General features: G+C 35.8%; 1 non-coding gene and 1 pseudogene across 1 annotated transcript; both read right to left on the bottom strand.

The window, feature by feature from the left end:
- Positions 1-2,135: 2,135 nt before the first annotated feature.
- Positions 2,136-2,242, bottom strand: LOC113757679. Its single transcript, XR_003466452.1, has one exon. It is a non-coding gene; the product is annotated as a small nucleolar RNA R71 (small nucleolar RNA).
- Positions 2,243-6,816: 4,574 nt separating this feature from the next.
- On the bottom strand, positions 6,817-7,355 carry LOC113757673 (annotated as a pseudogene).
- Between the last annotated feature and the right edge of the window lie 12,731 nt (positions 7,356-20,086).

The following is a 20,086-nucleotide window of genomic DNA, read 5'->3' on the forward strand; positions in this document are numbered from 1 at the left end:
TTCAGGGCGTGGCCACGCCAGACAAGGCGGACGTTACCGAAAAGCCGGACCCCGGTCCACGTGAACCGCAAGGAGCACGGGATTAAAACTCCAAAAGGCTAGCTTTTGTTTCAGTCAATTGGGTCAGACGTGACTCGGCTCTTAAAGGCTTCAATTAAAAAAAGAAAAGAAAGGGCCAGACGTCGGGGGAATGAGAATGAGGAAACTAGGTCCACATGGACCAGCTACACGGGATAAAAACTCCAATAAAGAGAAGAGCTCTGCTCCGCGTGGATTTTCCCTGCGGCGCTATATAAGACAACAAAAAAAGGGGATGCAGGCAGAGGATAGATTAGCTTTGATTTTCTTTTCGAGAGGGGTCAGGCGATTGCAGACTTTTGTAGCTTTTCAGTTGCGACACTTTGACTCCTTGGCTTTTGTTTTGACTCTGCACAATTTACGTTAGCTTTTGTTCGTACACTGGCGGCTCTAAAGCAAAGACGAAGGCAGGGCCTTCTCTGTTGTTACTGCAATTAATTCCCCTTTCCCAATTCTTCGTTGAATAATTGAATGATTTCAATTAAATCACGCGGGATTGGCACGATGAGGAGCGGCTAATTTTCTCCTCTACCCAAAGGTTGACGCAAGGGCGCGGTCCATAATATCTGTGAGATCTAATCGAATCTTCATTATTTCTTCCAATTTATTGCTATTCGTGCGTTTCCTGAATTAATTGTTCATGGGTATTTTATTAATTGAATATCAACGGCCGGGTATTTGATTTAATTTAATAGCCTACTGCCTCGTTAATTAAATAGAATCCGTAATTGTTCATTTAGTTAACACCTCGTGGCAACCACCATAATTGGCTTTATGATGGGGAAGCGTAAGATCTAGCTTAAATAAACCCTCTTAGCGTGTTTATTGGTTAGGGTTGAGTTCTTCTAGTTTTAATGCAATTGGGTAATTAAATTCCTACGGTCGTACCTAGGGTTGTTATCTAGTTAGGGAAGCAGTTAATGGTCGTACCTTGACTGTCGAAAAAGTAAGGAAGAACTGGTTGTCAGAACTTGTTGATAACTATAACCAACCTAGTGATGAATGGATGAGATATCTTTGCATCGATGATCGTTTGATTAGACCGTGCCTGAGCAGTTAATCCTTTGGGTAGAATTTTATTAATTGCTATTTTTAGTGAATTGTGCTTTGTAAGTTGGTTTTGAATTTAGTTCGCTTTATTTTTATTTTATTTGTTTGCTTCCCATTGAAAATCCCCCAATTCCATTCTACTAATTTGGAAAGAAATAATTTCCTACCCGCTCCCTGTGGAATCGACCTTACTTGCCATTGTACACAAAAGTAATGTTCTTATAGACTAATCTGGTATATCGGATCAAGCAAACTTTTCGGGAACAGGGTGAATCAAGTAACCCATTGCACACCTAGGGTCCCTGCTCCAGTACTTGGATTTGTTCTATAATTTTTTGTGGTGGTAATTAGGACTTTTTAGTAATTATTATTGCACAGATTCGGCACCTGTCAATTTTTGGCGCCGTTGCCGGGGAGCAGGCATTTGGATTACTTGTTTCTTTTCAAATTCAGTTTTTATTTTATTTTATTCTTCTTGGTATTTTTGCTAGTTTATGCCCCATTCTTCTCGCACAGGTGAATTGGTATACGATCCTGAGGTTGAGAAGGCAGCGCGTAGGCGGAGGCAAGAGACCAAGAGACAAAAAGGAGGGCACTTATTTGCTGCACACGAGTCAGTGGAAGACGAAGTAAGCATAGCCAACATCCAAACATTAAGGGAGCTGGCTGCTCCGGAACTGACTCACCAGCCCTTATGCATCACATTCCCCACTTTGGCTTAGAATACTGCTTTCGAACTGAAGTCGGGGCTGATTCATCTCTTACCTTCTTTCCATGATCTCTCTGGCGAAGAACCCAACAAACACGTCAAGGAATTCGAGGTGGTTTGCTCTAGTATGAAACCTCCTGGGGTCACTGAAGAGCAAATTAGACTGAGAGCCTTCCCTTTTTCCCTCAAGGATGCAGCGAAGGATTGGTTATACTACCTACCCGCATGTAGTATTACAACATGGGCCCAACTTAAGAAGAAATTTTTGGAAAAATTCTTCCCTGCATCCCGGGCTGTAAGTCTAAGAAAAGAAATATGTAGCATTAAGTAGTATCCCGGGGAGTCCCTATATGATTATTGGGAAAGGTTCAATAAGTTGTGCACTAGATGCCCACAGCATAAAATTAGTGAACAACTATTGATCCAATACTTCTATGAGGGACTACAGACATCCGACAGGAGTATCATTGATGCAGCAAGTGGGGGAGCATTAGCGAACAAAACACCAAGGGAAGCATGGCTACTCATTGAGTCGATGGCAGAAAATTCTCAACAGTTTGGCTTCCGTGAGAGTAATCCTACCCGTAGGGTCAACGAGGTAGAGACGTCGTCCATTCAGCAGCAGATATCGGAGCTGACATCTTTTGTACGACAATTAGCCGTGGGAAACATGCATTAAACAAAGGCCTGTGGAATCTGCACAAATGTGGGCCACCCCACTGACTCATGCCCTATGTTGCAAGAGAATGGGGCTGAACAAGTGAACATGGTTGGAGGCGTGCCCGCGCCTCAAAGACCGTACGACCCATACTCCAACACGTACAACCCTGGTTGGAGAGATCACCCCAATTTTAGCTATGGTAATAGGCCACAAAATGCATTCCCCAATCGTCCACCAGGATTTCAGCAACCTTGGCAACAGAAGTCCCAACCCTCGTTCTCCAATTCAGGAAGTTCTTTGGAGGAAATTGTCAAGAGTTTGGCCACGACTACCACTCAGCTCTAGCAGGAGACTAGAACCCTACACTACAAGAAATTTGGTCATCAGTGACAACTGATTATTATCACAGAAAATGTAAAAGTCGTCACTAACGTGTTTTACTGACAACATTTTAGTTGTCACAAAGTCATCAGTGAATCTCTGTCGGTAAAGGTACACAGTCACAACATTAAATGTCGTCAATAAATGTTATTCATTAGTGACAATATTTTTTGTCAATAATAAATACATATATAGTGACGACATTTCACCTTATCAATGATGCTCGTAGTAGTGTCGTCAATAAAACCTTTTCATAGTTGCCGTTGGTATTGATTGGTTACTCACAACTCTTTAGAGTCGTCACTAAAAATTGCTCTTTACTGACAACATTTATCATCACTATATACCTTTTTGTTATACACCCTATTTAGTGACAACTTTTTGTTGTTAGTGGAGAAATCTGATTAGTAACAATATATTGTCACTATGAAACCTGATACAAACGATTGTCCTAAAAGCAACCAATCCAACAGTACATCAAATTAGAACCATATAAGGCCTGCTAATTAATATCTAAAAGCATCCATTATACTAAAAAGGAATCCAACAATTCATCAAATCAAAAGAACCATAAAAGGCCTGCTAATTAATAGCTAAAAGCACCCATTATGCTACAAAGGACCAAAATATAATGTTTAAGTTCAATGTCATCCTACAAATACTACAATAGAAGTGGTACTGTGTAACCCAAATTGTTCATGCAAAGTCAATCAAGTTTACAAAAAGCATCCGAGCCTCAAAAGTCATAAAAACTTCCAAAACACTTCACGAGCCAAAAAAGAAGCTTTATCTTCATCCTTCTTGAGTCCACTTAGTAGCTGTGAATTTTGCACAAAATCTGACATAGTAGCATTTGGCTGCATAAAGTAGTATAACAATAGTAAGTAACAAGCATTTTGAAAAGGAAAAAATCTTAGATTTACTTATCACAAACTCAAATAATGAGTAGGAAATTATTAAGGAAAAGAATAAAGAAGGTGAAGAATTGTCATAACAAGAACAATATCCCAAATGAACTCAAAAGTTAGCTATTAAAGTATTAGTAATGTCAATAACTTATTTATATTCTATATGTTCTACTGAAGACAAAGGATTGTTACTTATAAAAATTAGCCATGGATAACATAAAACAATGATTCGCTGCAAATTGCTGTGCTACAATAACTTGATTAAGTTCATTCTTCAACCCGTAAAAGGTTATTTTAAATTAGCTTACTACCCAAAATTAAACCATCTATATAAATGCCCTCATTAAGTCAATTGGGCAGAAAATTATGTCCATGATTCATATTGCACTTGATTTGTACTATTACAAATCTACCTTATTAAAAGTATGATCAGAAAAAGGTTTTGCCATGCATTACGAGCATCAATTAGCAACTCTGGAGTACAAATCTACCTTATTAAGTTTTATTGCCATGCATTACGAGCATCAACTTTAGTCAAGTTGTCAATAAAACTTATCAGTGATGACTTTAATGTGTCGTCGAAAAATTTCTTGAGTATAGGATTTTCTCTACAGTTCTTGAGTCAATTAGCAACTCTGGCTGCTGATCTTCCAAAAATCTAAAATGAGCAACATATCTGCAGTGAAGTACTTCAATTATTAGTAGGTGATAATAAAAACTTGAGACAAGAAAGAGAACTTAGAAATTTGCAAGAAAATAAGCTGAATCATTTCTTTTATGTATCGTCTAGACAGTGACTGAACAAGAGCAAAGTAAGAGATAAAGCACTTGAAACTTTAGAACTCAAGAAAGCTTCAGATTGGCTTCAAAAACTCACTAATTTCAAAGACTGGACACACATGCTCGGAGTACAAGTACTACTAAAATGAAAATGTATTATCAAGTAATAACAATCAAATGTAAAGACAAAAAATTTATGTATGAATGATTACAATCGTATCCAAGTACCGGTGTAGTAATAATAATGAAATCAGTAACATAGCAAGTATAGCAGATAAGTTCCATAACATTATAAAGCTCAGAAACAAGTGCAATAGAAATGAAAAGAGCATGATAATCAACTGCTTTGAACCTCTAATTTAGCTTTGATTGAAAAACGTATTCAGCACACCATGCTAAAACACTTGAGTAAAACAAAAGCAAGAATATTATCATCCTTATGAAATTAAAGCTGTCAAACCATACAACTAAATTAAATTAATGCACAAAATCAACCATGGAACTGCAACCCATTAAAAAAATGCTACTGCAAATAAATACTTACAGTGTCATAATCCATTAAGATAATACAAACTTTCACCACAATATATCCACATATTATAACTATAGACAATTCGCCTACACAGTAATCAGCCATGACATCTAATTAGAAGAATACAGACCAGTCAATTTATGGTATTCTTTTATGCAAAATTTGTTTTCACCCATGTGACAACCACTTTGAAATTTCATAAGAATAAAATCTGGAAAGTCACATGAATACATTGCCCGTGTAACTAAAACTCGTGCAACCAAAGCCCACAAATCAAACAGAGTTCATAGATCATATTACAAACTTTTGAGATGATGTCCGTGTTTATTCCCTACTTATCACTAAGTTCAACTTATATCCTAGCATGAAAGCTTAGTACACACTTTTATAGCAAGACAATTACATAATTCAGGTTTAAACACAAAGACTAGTCCAACTAGTTATGTTAAGAAAAGTATCCAAATCTGAGTTTTTTTTTAAATCTCCCTTTTGACATTCAACTGGCTACTGTAATCAGTGCAACAAAAAGCTGACTGAAACTCGTCAATCACTAGTCCAGAGCACATAGGCATCAAAACTTCTCAGAAGCAGAGCAAACTACACAAGCTCGACAGCTTCACTACTTTATCTTCTATGGCAAACTCTCCTTTCATTTAACGTCAACAGTGGAAAATGCGGGCCAGATGCAAATCTCTAAAAGATTCTAGATAACATAGGAAGACATACAACTGTGAGTCTGTGATGCAATAGTAAAGAAAAAGTAAACAAAGAGCCACTGAATATTGGAAGTGAAAGAAGAAAACTTCAGATTGAACAAGCCAATTGTCAGGACTAAGCGTTCGATAAACATAACTTGAAGTAATTCTCCATGCATCAAATTATTTCCACAAAGAAAAAAGAAGCATACACATTATTTCCACAAAGAAAAAAGAAGCATTAAGTTTTCATTTCCTGAATCAACCTTACAGAAAATGCCTTCCAATCCAAATCTGAGTATTTAGTGTTATTGTATGAGACAACTTGATGTACACATAACACCTGGAATATACAATCTATACCTAGATTAGAAAAGGGAACTTTTCCCACAAGTCATTACTTCACCAGAAACACCAAGGAACCATATATGAACGCAGGAAAGAACTCTATTTCACTAACACAAACAATTAAAGAACATTACTTTAGCATTTACCAATAATTAAGAATGCTATGAGATGTAGTTACACAAAAACAGATTGAGCTAAGATGCTAGAAGTAGAACAGATTCATTGTACCAAACAAAGAAGAAAAGTAAATCCAAACTACAATCAAAAATGAAAAGAAAAAATTCCCTTCAATTAACCAAAAATAGTCCCATAGTTATCACTCCGGGCAAAGCACAAAAGAGACGGGAAGAAGAAATAGAAGTGATTACCCTCTTGGAAACGGAACGAATGTTTCGTGTTGCAACCTTGGAGAAAATTGAAGTACGCAGTTCTGGAGGAAAAATCATTCAGCCAGAGCAATAAATATTTTGAGGTAAATGAGTATGCTATTATGCCTCATTTAAAGCTTGTCTAATTGCCTCATCTAATTTGGTCATTATTATTCAATTCTCCCCCTACCAAGTCCAGTTGTAGCTGATTTTGTACCAAAAATCTTTGGGAAGTAGCAAGTCCTTCCCAAGTGGGCCAAGAAGTAGAGGATACAATTAATCTAGGGGATTCACGATAACTAGGTAAAAAATTTTCCCTAAAAATCAACCGAAAGAACTAACCCTAGAAATCAACCGTTTTCTCTTCAATTTCCTCAAGAGCTAGTGAATTTGGTAACAGCCTTGGTGCCTTCGGAGACGGCGTGCTTGGCCAATTCACCGGGAAGTACAAGTCTCACAGTAGTCTGAATCTCCCTCGACGTAATCGTCGGCTTCTTATTGCACCTGGCGAGCCTGGAAGCCTCCTGAGCCAATTTCTCGAAAATATTGTTGATGAAGTTGTTCATGATACCCATGGCATTGCTGGAGATCCCGATGTCGGGATGGACTTGTTTCAGCACCTTGAAGATGTAGATCTTGTAGGTCTCGCTGCTATCTTGACTCTCTTCTTCTTTTTGTCGCCGGCAGTGGCTCCGCCTTCCTTCGGGAGTTTCTTCCTGGCCTTTGGCTTCTTCTCTGCCGGAGCCTTCTCGGCTGCTGGGGCTTTCTCGGCCACGAGCTTCTTCTCAGCCGGCTTCTTCTCCGCCTTTGGTGCCATCGCTGCTTTTGAAGCTGAAATTAGAGAGACTTTGACGGGAAGGATAAAAAACGGACTTCGATTTAAAGACTGGAGAGGGGAGATGTCTGAGAGAGAGTTCAACACTTAGAAAAGTTATTATTTTGCATCTACGTAGTACAAGAGACTTGGACAATTTTGCGCCTTTTTTTTTGCCTTGAATTTTAAAATTGCGCCACTTTGTTTTTGTCTTGAATTTTAACTAGATTTGGACATCATAATTCCCCCCCTTTTTACACAAGAAAAATTGGTGCAATTTTGTCTTTTATAATTGTATTTGAAATATAGATTTCATTTTTATTCATTATTTTTGTGTCACAATTTTAAAATTTTAGTATGATTAAAAATTTTAGTATGAGTGGCAAAATTTTTTAAATTCATATAAATGGAAAAACATTTTGATAAAATTTAACTAGTTCTTATAAGTGCTAAAACTTTATATCAATTATAACTACTATTTATAAAACTTCACTATTAATCCATTATCTTCAAATAAGAAAAAAATGAACAATTCAACTAATACATAAAGTGTGTTAGTTAATTAACTATGGAGTTTATGATTTATCCACTTCGATAACCGATTCAATTTGAAAACTCTTATTTAAATTCATATCAAATTAACTAATAATCATTCTAAGTTAAGTAGTCACAAGTTTATTTACACTAATGAATTTTTTATTTTTTAATTATTTTTTATTCTAATGAAGTTATTACATATACAAGAAAATTAAACTAATAAGGAGGCTCGTAAGTATACAACAACTAAAAATCATTAGAGAACACATAATGATTACAAAAAATTAAGAGTAATAGTTGCAAAAAACAATAAATATTTAAAATCAAACAGTGATAAAACTAGTTGTCACTAACAGCTATATAATGTTATCAGTGACAACAATAGCAAAGTTGTCAAAGAAAGGTGCTATTATTACTGACGACTTTTAGAAAGTTGTCACTATTGCAGTTCCCGCTCTCTTCATGACTCCTGGCGGGAATCGAATTGTGACAACAATGCAAGGTCGTCACTGATGTGTTGGCTTCCTTGACTCGATTGTGACAACTTGCCGTATTGTGGTTAAAGGACCCCATTTTGTGACGATTTTTTTTCATCACTGAGAAATATTGTCACTAATGACCAAATTTCTTGTAGTGCTAGTCACGACCACTGCTCAACTCCAGCAAGAGACTAGGTCCTTGGTCGCCAGCACTACTCAGTTTCAACAGGACACCAAAGCAGGCATGAAAGATATGGAGACTCGCATGAGTCAAATGGCAACTGCCATTAATCGCCTGGAGTCCCACGTCTATGGGAAATTGCCATCGCAACCTGAGGTAAACCCCAGAAATGTAAGTGCCATGACATTAAGGAGTGGCAAGGAGGTGGAGGGATCTAAGTTGACGATTTCGAAAAGCAAAAGTGAGGAGCAGATAGAAAAGGGAATTGAAGAGGAAGGGTGCATTCGCGAAGAGTCTAAGGTAACATCTATTCCTTCGATCCCTATTAAATCTAATCTATCTCCTTTTCCTTGCAGGTTGGAAAAGACAAAGAGGGCAGAAAAGGAAAAAGAAATCCTGGATGTCTTCAGCAAAATTCAAGTAAACATCCTCCTATTGGACGCGATCAAGCAGGTACCCAAGTACGCAAAGTTCTTGAAAGACTTGTGCGTTAACAAAAGAAAGTTAAGGGGTGATGAAAGAGTGATGGTAGGAGAGAATGTATCAGCTGTACTTCAAAGGAAACTCCCACCCAAATGCGGAGATCCAGGTATGTTTACTATTCCCTGTAAGATTGGTCATTCTAGTATCAAAAATGCCATGATAGATTTAGGGGCTTCTATTAATGTGATGCCTAAGTCAATCTATGATTCCCTAAATTTAGGACCTTTAAAAGACACGGGAATAATAATTCAATTGGCTGACCGTACATGTGCTTATCCAGATGGGATAGTTGAGGATGTTTTAGTGCAAGTAGATGGATTAATTTTTCCTGCTGATTTTTATGTGCTTTACATGGATGATAGAAGTGCCCCAAATCCATCACCCATTATATTAGGAAGACTATTTTTGAGTATTGCCCAAACTAAAATTGATGTTAGTAAGGGTACTCTCACGATGGAATTTGATGGAGAAATAGTCCACTTTAATATTTTTGATACAATGAAACATCCTGTTAACTCTCATTCTGTGTTTTCTATGTATACCACTAATCCCTTTGTGCAAGAATTTTCTAAGTTTGCTTATAGGGGTAAATTCAAGGTTGCTGCGAACAAGTCCTATAGGATGAAAGCAATTCATGAGGTGAAAATGGAGAGAAAATTTAGGAAAAAGGTTGCACTCAATGGCCACGTGGATCCCGGAGGAGAGCCACCAATTACAAGGAAAATTCAATTACATCCAAACTAAAGAGTGGTGCTATGTCTAGCCAAAGACATTAAAGAAAGGCGCTGCTTGGGAGACAACCCAAGGCTTCTTTTGTTTTAGTTTTCTTATATTTTTGAAGTTTTTGTTAAGTGTTAGTGTCATTTAGTGGGTTGTTATTTTGTGACAGGAAGTTGGCAGTTAGACATGCCTACGCTAGGTCGTCACACCTTAGGAATGGAGTTTTGGAATTGACGGTCAGAAGACTATAACTTCCAAGGCGTGCCCACGCCTTCCAACCCTTCCGAAAACGAAAGTCAAAAAGAAAACAATTTTCTCCTAGCCCCACTTTTCTACTTTTTTTTTTATCCTGTCTTGTCTAATCCCTTTTCACTTTGTTTTAGCTTCAGTCTTCTCCTTCCTGTTCGTGTTGCGTCCGTCGCCGCCTCACCCTCCTCCGCCTTAGTGTCTCGCTTTCCCTCCCCAGTAGTCAGGGAAGTTTTGCTCCATTTTTCTTTGCACTTTATTTATCCTTGCTACATTGGGGTCAATGTAGGTTTTAGGTGTGGGGGGGTGGTTTCTATTATTTCTCTCTATTAAAAAAAAAAAAAGGAAGATAGTTAGTTGACTTTTTGTTTGCTATGACGAATTTTGCAATCACAGTACTTGGGTGTGTGGTTAATTATACTAGCTATGCATTTTTGTCTTCCCTTGACTGTGTTGTTAGATATTGAGTATACGGGACTTGACCCATTCTTGAAACTTTTGGGAGCTTTTGAGCCATGCATGAGCACATTATTCTTGTTTGCTCTATTTTTGTTTGATTGAGTGGGTATCGCACATGGTATTGACATTCTAGAACTTGTTATTTTATACATGTCAAAACCACATTTTGTTGAACTGGATGCATTGAAAATGATAAGGGCATTTAGGATTTAACTTTCTACAAACCATGCCTTCATCTTATTTTCCAATAGTGAACCAACTTGAGCTTTTATCCTTTACTTTCGGTTGTTAGCTGTGTTTGATAACCCATGACCTTTCTTTTTTTTTAGACTTTCTTGTTCAACCTTGAGGCATTAAGAGATGTCTGAAATTCATTACTTATACAAGGCAAATAAATCTATGGTCGCAAGTGCTTCCAGAGTAGATGCTGTATGGCGCTGTTTCTGTATATCTGAGATCGAAAAAAAAGAAAAAAAAAATTAGTTAAAGGGGGGCTCGTGAACAGAAGACTCCAGCCTACAAGGCGTGCCCACGCCTTGCGAGCCGTCATACAAAAAAAAAAAATTCGACCCTTGCACAGTGTGTACAGCAAATGAAAACTGCCTTGTTTGTGAAACTCCTCCGGTAGAGCACTGTGGTTATATGGTGAGTTTCGGATATTCTCTTGACTCATTATCCCCTATTTTTACCTTCTTACCCCGCCTTTCACCTGAACCCCATTACAACCCTATCGAAGTCCCTTTGATTTATGTATTTAGTTCACTTTTGAGTGGTGGAGATGTGATAAATGTGCAAGCCTATGGTAATGGCATTCCGTGATGTTGATTTGAGCGTTCCTAGTATTCATATCTCTTCTTTGACTTACAACCTATCCGGTGTATTCTTATTTTGGCGACACGGTCAGGGATCTAAGGTGCTTGTGTTAGTATAGCTTAGTGCATGACCTTTGCTCTCTCGGTTGCACTTCTAAACTCCGAAATGCTTGAGGGCAAGTATTGTCTAGGTGTGGGTGGATTTGATAGAGCAGTTATTTGGCACATTTTGCATTGTCATCTTGTCCTAATTTTGGCTATTCATGGTGCTAAGAAATGGAATTTCACTCATATTTGATATTTGTGTGAATTGTAGGTGGTTAGCATTAAAAATGATATCTTGAGGTGAATTTCCAGAAGACTTCTCATTTCAGGGCGTGGCCACGCCAAACAAGGCGGACGTTACCGAAAAGCCGGACCCCGGTCCACGTGAACCGCAAGGAGCACGGGATTAAAACTCCAAAAGGCTAGCTTTTGTTTCAGTCAATTAGGTCAGACGTGACTCGGCTCTTAGAGGCTTCAATTAAAAAAAGAAAAGAAAGGGCCAGACGTCGGGGGAATGAGAATGAGGAAACTAGGTCCACATGGACCAGCTACACGGGATAAAAACTCCAATGAAGAGAAGAGCTCTGCTCCGCGTGGATTTCCCCTGCGGCGCTATATAAGACAACAAAAAAAGGGGACGCAGGCAGAGGAGAGATTAGCTTATATTTTCTTTTCGAGAGGGGTCAGGCGATTGCAAACTTTTGTAGCTTTTCAGTTGCGACACTTTGACTCCTTGGCTTTTGTTTTGACTCTGCACAATTTACGTTAGCTTTTGTTCGTACACTTGCGGCTCTAAAGCAAAGACGAAGGCAGGGCCTTCTCTGTTGTTACTGCAATTAATTCCCCTTTCCCAATTCTTCGTTGAATAATTGAATGATTTCAATTAAATCACGCGGGATTGGCACGATGAGGAGCGGCTAATTTTTTCCTCTACTCAAAGGTTGACGCAAGGGCGCGGTCCATAATATCTGTGAGATCTAATCGAATCTTCATTATTTCTTCCAATTTATTGCTATTCGTGCGTTTCCTGAATTAATTGTTCATGGGTATTTTATTAATTGAATATCAACGGCCGGGTATTTGATTTAATTTAATAGCCTACTGCCACGTTAATTAAATAGAATCCGTAATTGTTCATTTAGTTAATACCTCGTGGCAACCACCATAATTGGCTTTATAATGGGGAAACGTAAGATCTAGCTTAAATAAACCCTCTTAGCGTGTTTATTGGTTAGGGTTGGGTTCTTCTAGCTTTAATGCAATTGGGTAATTAAATTCCTACGGTCGTACCTAGAGTTGTTATCTGGTTAGGGAAGCAGTTAATGGTCGTACCTTGACTGTCGAAAAAGTAAGGAAGAACTGGTTGTCAGAACTTGTTGATAACTATAACCAACCTAGTGATGAATGGATGAGATATCTTTGCATCGATGATCATTTGATTGGACCGTGCCTGAGCAGTTAATCCTTTGGGTAGAATTTTATTAATTGCTATTTTTAGTGAATTGTGCTTTGTAAGTTGGTTTTGAATTTAGTTCGCTTTATTTTTATTCTTATTTTTATTTTATTTGTTTGCCTTCCATTGAAAATCCCCCAATTCCATTCTACTAATTTGGAAAGAAATAATTTCCTACCCGCTCCCTGTGGAATCGACCCTACTTGCCATTGTACACAAAAGTAATATTCTTATAGACTAATCTGGTATATCGGATCAAGCAAACTCTTTGGGAACAGGGTGAATCAAGTAACCCATTGCACACCTAGGGTCCCTGCTCCAGTACTTGGATTTGTTCTATAATTATTTGTGGTGGTAATTAGGACTTTTTAGTAATTATTATTGCACAGGTTCGGCACCTGTCATTATTCTCTTTGAATGTTATTGAATCCTCTAACATGAAGCCAGAAAAACTTAAGGCATACACATAAGTGTCTTCATGCGAAAATCATGAAACCATCAAAGTGAAAATAAATTGATTTCATCTTTAATTTATTATTCACAATGGGAAAAATAACCAGTTGCTTAGACCATTTGTCTCATCTTCTTCCCTAGCCAGCAAAGTTATTCGCTTTGAAAGTTACTGAATCCTCTAGCATGAAACCACAAAAACTTAAGACATATACATAAGTGTCTTCGTGCAAAAATCGTGAAACTATTAAAGTGAAAACAAATTGATTACATCTTTAATATTTTATGCACAAATGGAAAAAATAATTAAATTTTTAAAAATGAATTTAGTATCAATTTTTATATCAACATTTTTTATTTAAAAAAATCTTGAATCATTGAATAGATGTTGTAAAGGCATCCAATAAAGAATACTCCTTAATATATGAGGCACCTGAAGTTATGATCTTATGTAAGTGGCTATATGTTTCTGCCTCCTAAAAAAATTATTGAACTCAAGTAAAATGAAAAAAATGAAGCTCATTTCACACCTCATCTAAAATTGTGGGTTATAATTGGTTAATGTGTAGTGTATCTATAGTTTTGATTCTTTGTATCTTATCAATAGGGGTAATGTTATGGAGGAAATTAAGAGGAACCCATGACAGATGTTTCTTTGTCAACTATCTAATGTATAGAAAGCATCAAGGTTGACAGAGGGTGTCAAGATCATGATGATTTCCCAAATCTGAAGGTGAATGACAAGTCAAGGGATATCAATTCGAAAAAGGTCTTAATTCATCTAGGTAAGGAGTAATTAAAAAGATGGGGATCACAAGTAGAAGATTAAGGTTGATGATAGACCAAAGAAAGCTTCGTGCACTAGATGTGTACACTATGAATTCTTAGTAATGGCATTTGATTTAACCAAATCGCCTACTATTTGAATGGACGTCGCAGTGTTTGGTTTTACAAAATGCTTCCAGAACTGTTGTTGAATACAAAGACTACAAGAAGCAAATGCATAAATTTAAAACAACAATAGTGGTCAAAACTGAGAGGTAAAAGGATTACACAGACCTTTATATAAAGAGAAAAGTTAATATTTGAGGATAACTACTATTAGGGCAATACTGAAATAATAAGGATAACTTCTTTTCAATTTGGAAGTTTCCCAATGATAGGTTTAACATTTGTCATTTTTCTTAATTTAACATTGGTTAATATTTCATGGAAAATTCTATTTTACTTAATATTTTTAATTCAAAGTTATCTTAACCTATAGTTTGAATTGGCACCATGATCAATTTGGATGTTCTGAGTTCTTGCCTCAAATCAATACCCTTTTTTTTATTACAAGCATACTAGTCAATCAAATTAAAAGAGCAAATCGCATTAGTATTTAGCTATTTCAGCCTGGATATATCTTTGCCTCTAAGTTTCATTTTCTAACTAATCCTTTTCTTCCCACATTTTAGTCTTTTCTAGTGGCTTTAACATCAAAATTTTTTACTTGTTGGCAACTCAATAGTTTTCCCCATTAATGATATTCGATTCTCAAATTTCATCTAGTACCATCAATCCTGCAATTAAAAATAACTAGGCATCTTTTGATCCCATATGTATACATATATTTATTCTATGCGTTTTGATATGCTTTAGTGATCATCAGCTGACATTTTTAAGTTGTGACTTTGAAGGCTATGGAGGACATATGGTTCATTATCTGGTAAATAATACTTTTATGCTAAATAATACCCTTTCAATATAGTTTGGTACTCTCATGTTAAATAATACCTTTCAAATACAGTTTGATTATGATCAAAATCAACAAATATCAGTATATCATGTTTTATGGAGGCCATATGGTTCATTCTCTGGTAAGTATGTAGGAAACAAACTTCCTATGTGATATCTATCTTCTAAGTATTCATTTTGCTAAAAATATAATTCCTTATATCCAGTGTAATAGGTGTTGCATATTTCAAAAACATTGTCCAGTTGTATTGTTATCATGCTATCAGTAATTACATCAAGAAACAATTGGAGCTATTTCTATTGTCTTTTTTCTTACTAAAATTCTAAAGCATGTTAGCTTCCATACTAGCTTTAACTCTAAAGATTGATGCTTACTTGGGAGGTGTATATAACCTTGCATTCACTACACCATATGTATATAACCTTGCATTCATATAAGCTTGATCTTTACTTACTCTAGTTAATGTCCAAGGCAGTGATTTTCGGCCCTTGTTGCTCCAGAAAAACCGTGAGTTTTAGCTCCCTTTTGCAGCTCAAAGAGGTGTCCAAGTGTAGAGCTAAGTGTATGTGAAGTTTGGTGTGAATCTATGAAGGTTTGGTGCAAGAATTTGGAGATGAAAAAAATTTGAGAAGCCTTGGTTGTTTTTATTGCTGCTGGTTCGGTCAAATGAGAAGGAAAAAGGAGTGTTTGCTGATGATAAAACTTCCGTGAGAAGCTTAGCAAATTTTGGTTTTAAGTGTACAAAAGTCAATTCTCCAATAGTGCGCGTATGCGCGCGTTTTGTGCTCGATTCCTCTTGCATTTGTTTCACTAGTGCACTAAACCTCTAGTACACTTATATTCATATAAATATTATTCACTCTTAATTGTCTCAAAATAATGGTCTAAAGTCCCTCAATTAAGCGCGCGCGTGAAAACGCGTATTTCCAATTTAGGCGCGATAAAGTGAAATCTTCGAGAAATTCTTGTAACGATCGTACCACTAACTATCACTTGAGTACTTAAACCTAGAATTACCTATTTTAGGACCATTGTACATGTCTCCAAGTTTTGAACTTATTGTACTCCCAAATGGCTAAAGTTTTCAGACACGTTTTCACTATTTTCATTAATCGAGCTTCCAAAAAATTAATTTTTGAAACGAGTCACTTTAAAAATATAATGAAGTCATAATTCCATGTATTTAAGTCTAATAAGGCTAGAAAATAATAATCGAAGCAAATATTTGAATAAATAATTAAATGAGCAAAATTAGGAGTCGAAAAATAATAATTTTACGAGTCCTCACACATGCAATATAAGACATGTTAAAACATGTTTTTTTTTTCAGTTAGTAGCATGTTTCTCAGCTTTTGATCTAGCATGAAGCTTGCATTTTCTAAGTTAAAATCAAACTTTAAATTAAGCATTATATTCTTGTATACATCCACACTTAAACTATCAGGCAATTTTAACTATCAGGTAATGTATCTTAGAGTAAGCTAATTAGATAGGAGAATAGCGTTTCCATTAAGGGAAAAATAGGTACATAAAAAAGTAAGAAACACTTAATGCACTTTTATGTATAGTATAGATATGCTTTTACTTGCATATAAGGATTATACATTTCTAATCATCTACGACTATAAAAATGGTGTTTCATTTACTTGTTGGCTTCTTTCTCTATTTTAATGCAAAGCCTTATGTTTGCTTCAACAAGGAAGACACTCTTTTGGTTGTTTTTCTGATGATAGTAAGGTCAAAATCTTGGCAAATAATGTAATTGGCAGTCTGTTGCTACAAAATTCAACTCTTAGTTCAGTTAATTCAATAGGACACCTCTCTAAATCATTGTGGAAGGTCAGCAACGGAAACCTTGTTCTATATTTCTTGAAGTAATTGTTCTCTACATTATCAATGTAACTAAAGATTAGCCAGCAATAAGGCCCATTTCAACTCTCGCCTGAATTAAACTTGAGGATGAAAACAACCCCATTGCCCTGGGGTGTGGTCTAAGGAGGTCTGTATTGGATATTCTTGTCTCTTATGATTCACTTTTCATCCCTTATGAATCATTGAATTTTACTTGGTCCTCTTTTGCATGAACTTTTTCGCTCTAGCATAGTTGATATGCAAATTTCAACGATTTGAAAACAGGAAGAAAACATGAAATGTCTAATAACTTTAGATCTAAACAATCTACTGACAACTAAGGAACACTGTTGGAATGATGCAACTTTGGTCGCAGCTTTGAAACTTTAGAATAGATCAATTTAGTTGAATAAGTGAAGTTGTTAGTAAATTGTTAGAGTTGTTCCACTTTTTCAATATTTTGACTAGTTTTAGTTTGTTACAATTTCTAGTATTTTAATGACATTGTTTAGCGGATATTTACATTAAATTTGTTCATATGCCTCTATAAAAGGTGAAATTGATGAATGAGAAATGATAAGTCTTTTTTTTTTTTTTGCAATAACAATGACAAGTATTGTTTCTTAATTTTTTCCTATGGACTATATAGATACATTATCCTTTATCAACGTTGCCAAATCCTTGAACATTTGGAAACATTAAATTCTTATTGCTATTGCTAGAGTACAATTTTACACGAATTACCCTGCCATAAGTTTTGAAATTAATCTATTGGATGTAACTACAAAAGCAAATAACAACCTACTAAAATGTGCTGAAGTAAAACATTCTTGGAATGGATTTATGATTTGAAATGGAGAGGTCATCTCCTCATCATTCCTATTAAATAAATTTCTTATAGATCATTATTGATCCTTTATGGAGTTTTCCTAATATTTGCATGCTAAACAATAGCCTTCCCATATAGATTGATTATTATCAAAATCAACAAATATCAATAAATCGTGCTCAATAAACGTCGTCAACAAGTTGCATTGTTATCATGCTATTAGTAATTGTATCAAAAAACAATTGGAAGTGGTTAGGAAGCGGGTATAACAATTATGGCTAGATAGAAAAGTTAATCGATTCTATTTTCATTTGTATATTTATCTTTTCCCAATTGTATATGTGCATCACTATTTTCTTATGTGTTGATTTTCTGTTAGACTCTAATTATTTTTTCTAATTTGTCAAATGGAAAAAAACAAAATTGTTAGGCAATAAGAAATCATCTCCCTTGTGTATGGCATCCAAAAAGTGGAATAATTATAACCAATGACGGGTATTTTACATACGTGCAAGCTAAAAAATACCGAATTACACCCGTTCACTGCAAGTATACAGATCAACTAGTAGTTTAGGGTATATATCGGGTCGATCCCACAAGGAAGAGTGAACAATTATCGGTATTACTAAAGCTTCTCTATTATTTAGACTATCAATTAATGATAAGAAATTTAACCTACTGCACTTATACAAGAAATTAACAAATAAAAGCTCCTTAGGTTGTGGTATCCCTAACTACTCATGCAAGTGTTATATTTGGATCATTGAATACTACATCTAGGCTAATTATGGTGTAATTTCCTTATGCATTTGAATCCTACTTTCGTAGTGAATCAATTATACTTATAACTAATCCATACCTATTCTCATGGTTATGAAATTAGTTACAAGTTCATTTTTTCAGTGAAATTACATGAAATGAATCACTAAAAACCACATAGGTGCACCTCTACTTTCGTGAGTGTACTCCCTATGTTTAGCACTTCTTGAACTAGTGTTAAATCTCAATTTCCATTGCAGAAACAACACCTTAGATAATCAGAATTAATGGTACCAGATTAATCATGATTTAAAGAGCCAAAGTGCTAAATAACTTGCTCAAATACTAGCAATCAAATAGCCAAATAATAAACACTAACAATCATAGGAAGTTCAACCAAACCCAAGGTATAAACTTTAAAAACACATATTAAATATAAAATCCAGAACTTGTATATTAGCTAAACTTGGAATCAAATACAAAAGATAAAGAGTTGGAAAGGAATGTAACCCATGTCACTTGAGCTCATCACCTTGCCTTCTTCATCTCCATTTTCATCCTAATCTAGATAATGTACAAGAGTGGATGAACTAACTAGCTAAACTATACTACACTAATCTAATACTAAGAGAATGGAAAAACTACATTTCTGCACTTCCAAGCTTCTCCCGTATGATTCCTCCCTCCTCATAGACCTCAAATGTCTCTACATATAAGCTGATGAAAAGTCCTTCCCTTACCAGTCATAAATTTCTGCTATGACTCTCCACTTTGATTCTCCAAATCTGGATTTGTTAAGGGAGTCAAAAATAATGGCTTTTGACTTGGAACCTTGGCTATATCTCTTCCTTATGTCTTCTGAAGCATGTGCAGCCTACGTTTTCTCTCCAACTCTAGCTGGAAAGTAGTGTGAAGATGAGAAAAATGGCTGAGCAAATTACAGAAATTCGGCTGCCAGACACGTTTTTACTTTTGACCTCACTTCAACTGCATTTGTCTCCATGATGAAGGCCGAACTGGCTTTTGTGCAAAACACAAAAGTTGTAGCCCTTTGCATTAGAGTTCCAATGCTTCAAGAATCATCTAATTTGGAGATCGGTGGACGGAGATATGGTCAAAATACCATAGACTGGTCAATTCTGGGCTTCAGCTTTCAACCAACCAGATAAGTTTCTGTGTTTCGACCTTTTGACCAAGAAAACGGCTGAATTGGACTTTCATGTCTTCATACCAAATGTAGATATATCTCTTAGCTTCAAAATGGTACCAAGATCACCTTGATCCGATTATTGTAGCTCCTGATATAGTCAAAATACGAAAATATGTCTGAGTTGTCAAAGCTGACTTTTCTTGATTTTTGTCCTCAAATTGCATTTCTTCCTTTTACACTTCATATTTTATTTTCCCCACTTTAATCCATCTTCAATCATCCAAATATCTTCTCAATGCACTTCATTTGATGATTGAATCATTAAACCTACAAAATATGAAGTTTTTCCCATAAAAATCCATAAAATGCAATATTTAGCCACTTTAACATAAAATGTAGATTTTTACCAAAACCTTAGTTATTTTAGTTATAAAACTAAATAATCAAACCAAAATTAACTAATAAAACACACTAAAAATACGTAAAATAAACTCTTATCAACCAACAGCCTTAGTGATGATCCATTTCAAATAGTTTCACCATGCTTTGCTTTATCCAGGAATGACTCTG

Source organism: Coffea eugenioides, unplaced genomic scaffold (genome assembly GCF_003713205.1).
Source record: "Coffea eugenioides isolate CCC68of unplaced genomic scaffold, Ceug_1.0 ScVebR1_3227;HRSCAF=4402, whole genome shotgun sequence".
NCBI lineage: Eukaryota > Viridiplantae > Streptophyta > Magnoliopsida > Gentianales > Rubiaceae > Coffea > Coffea eugenioides.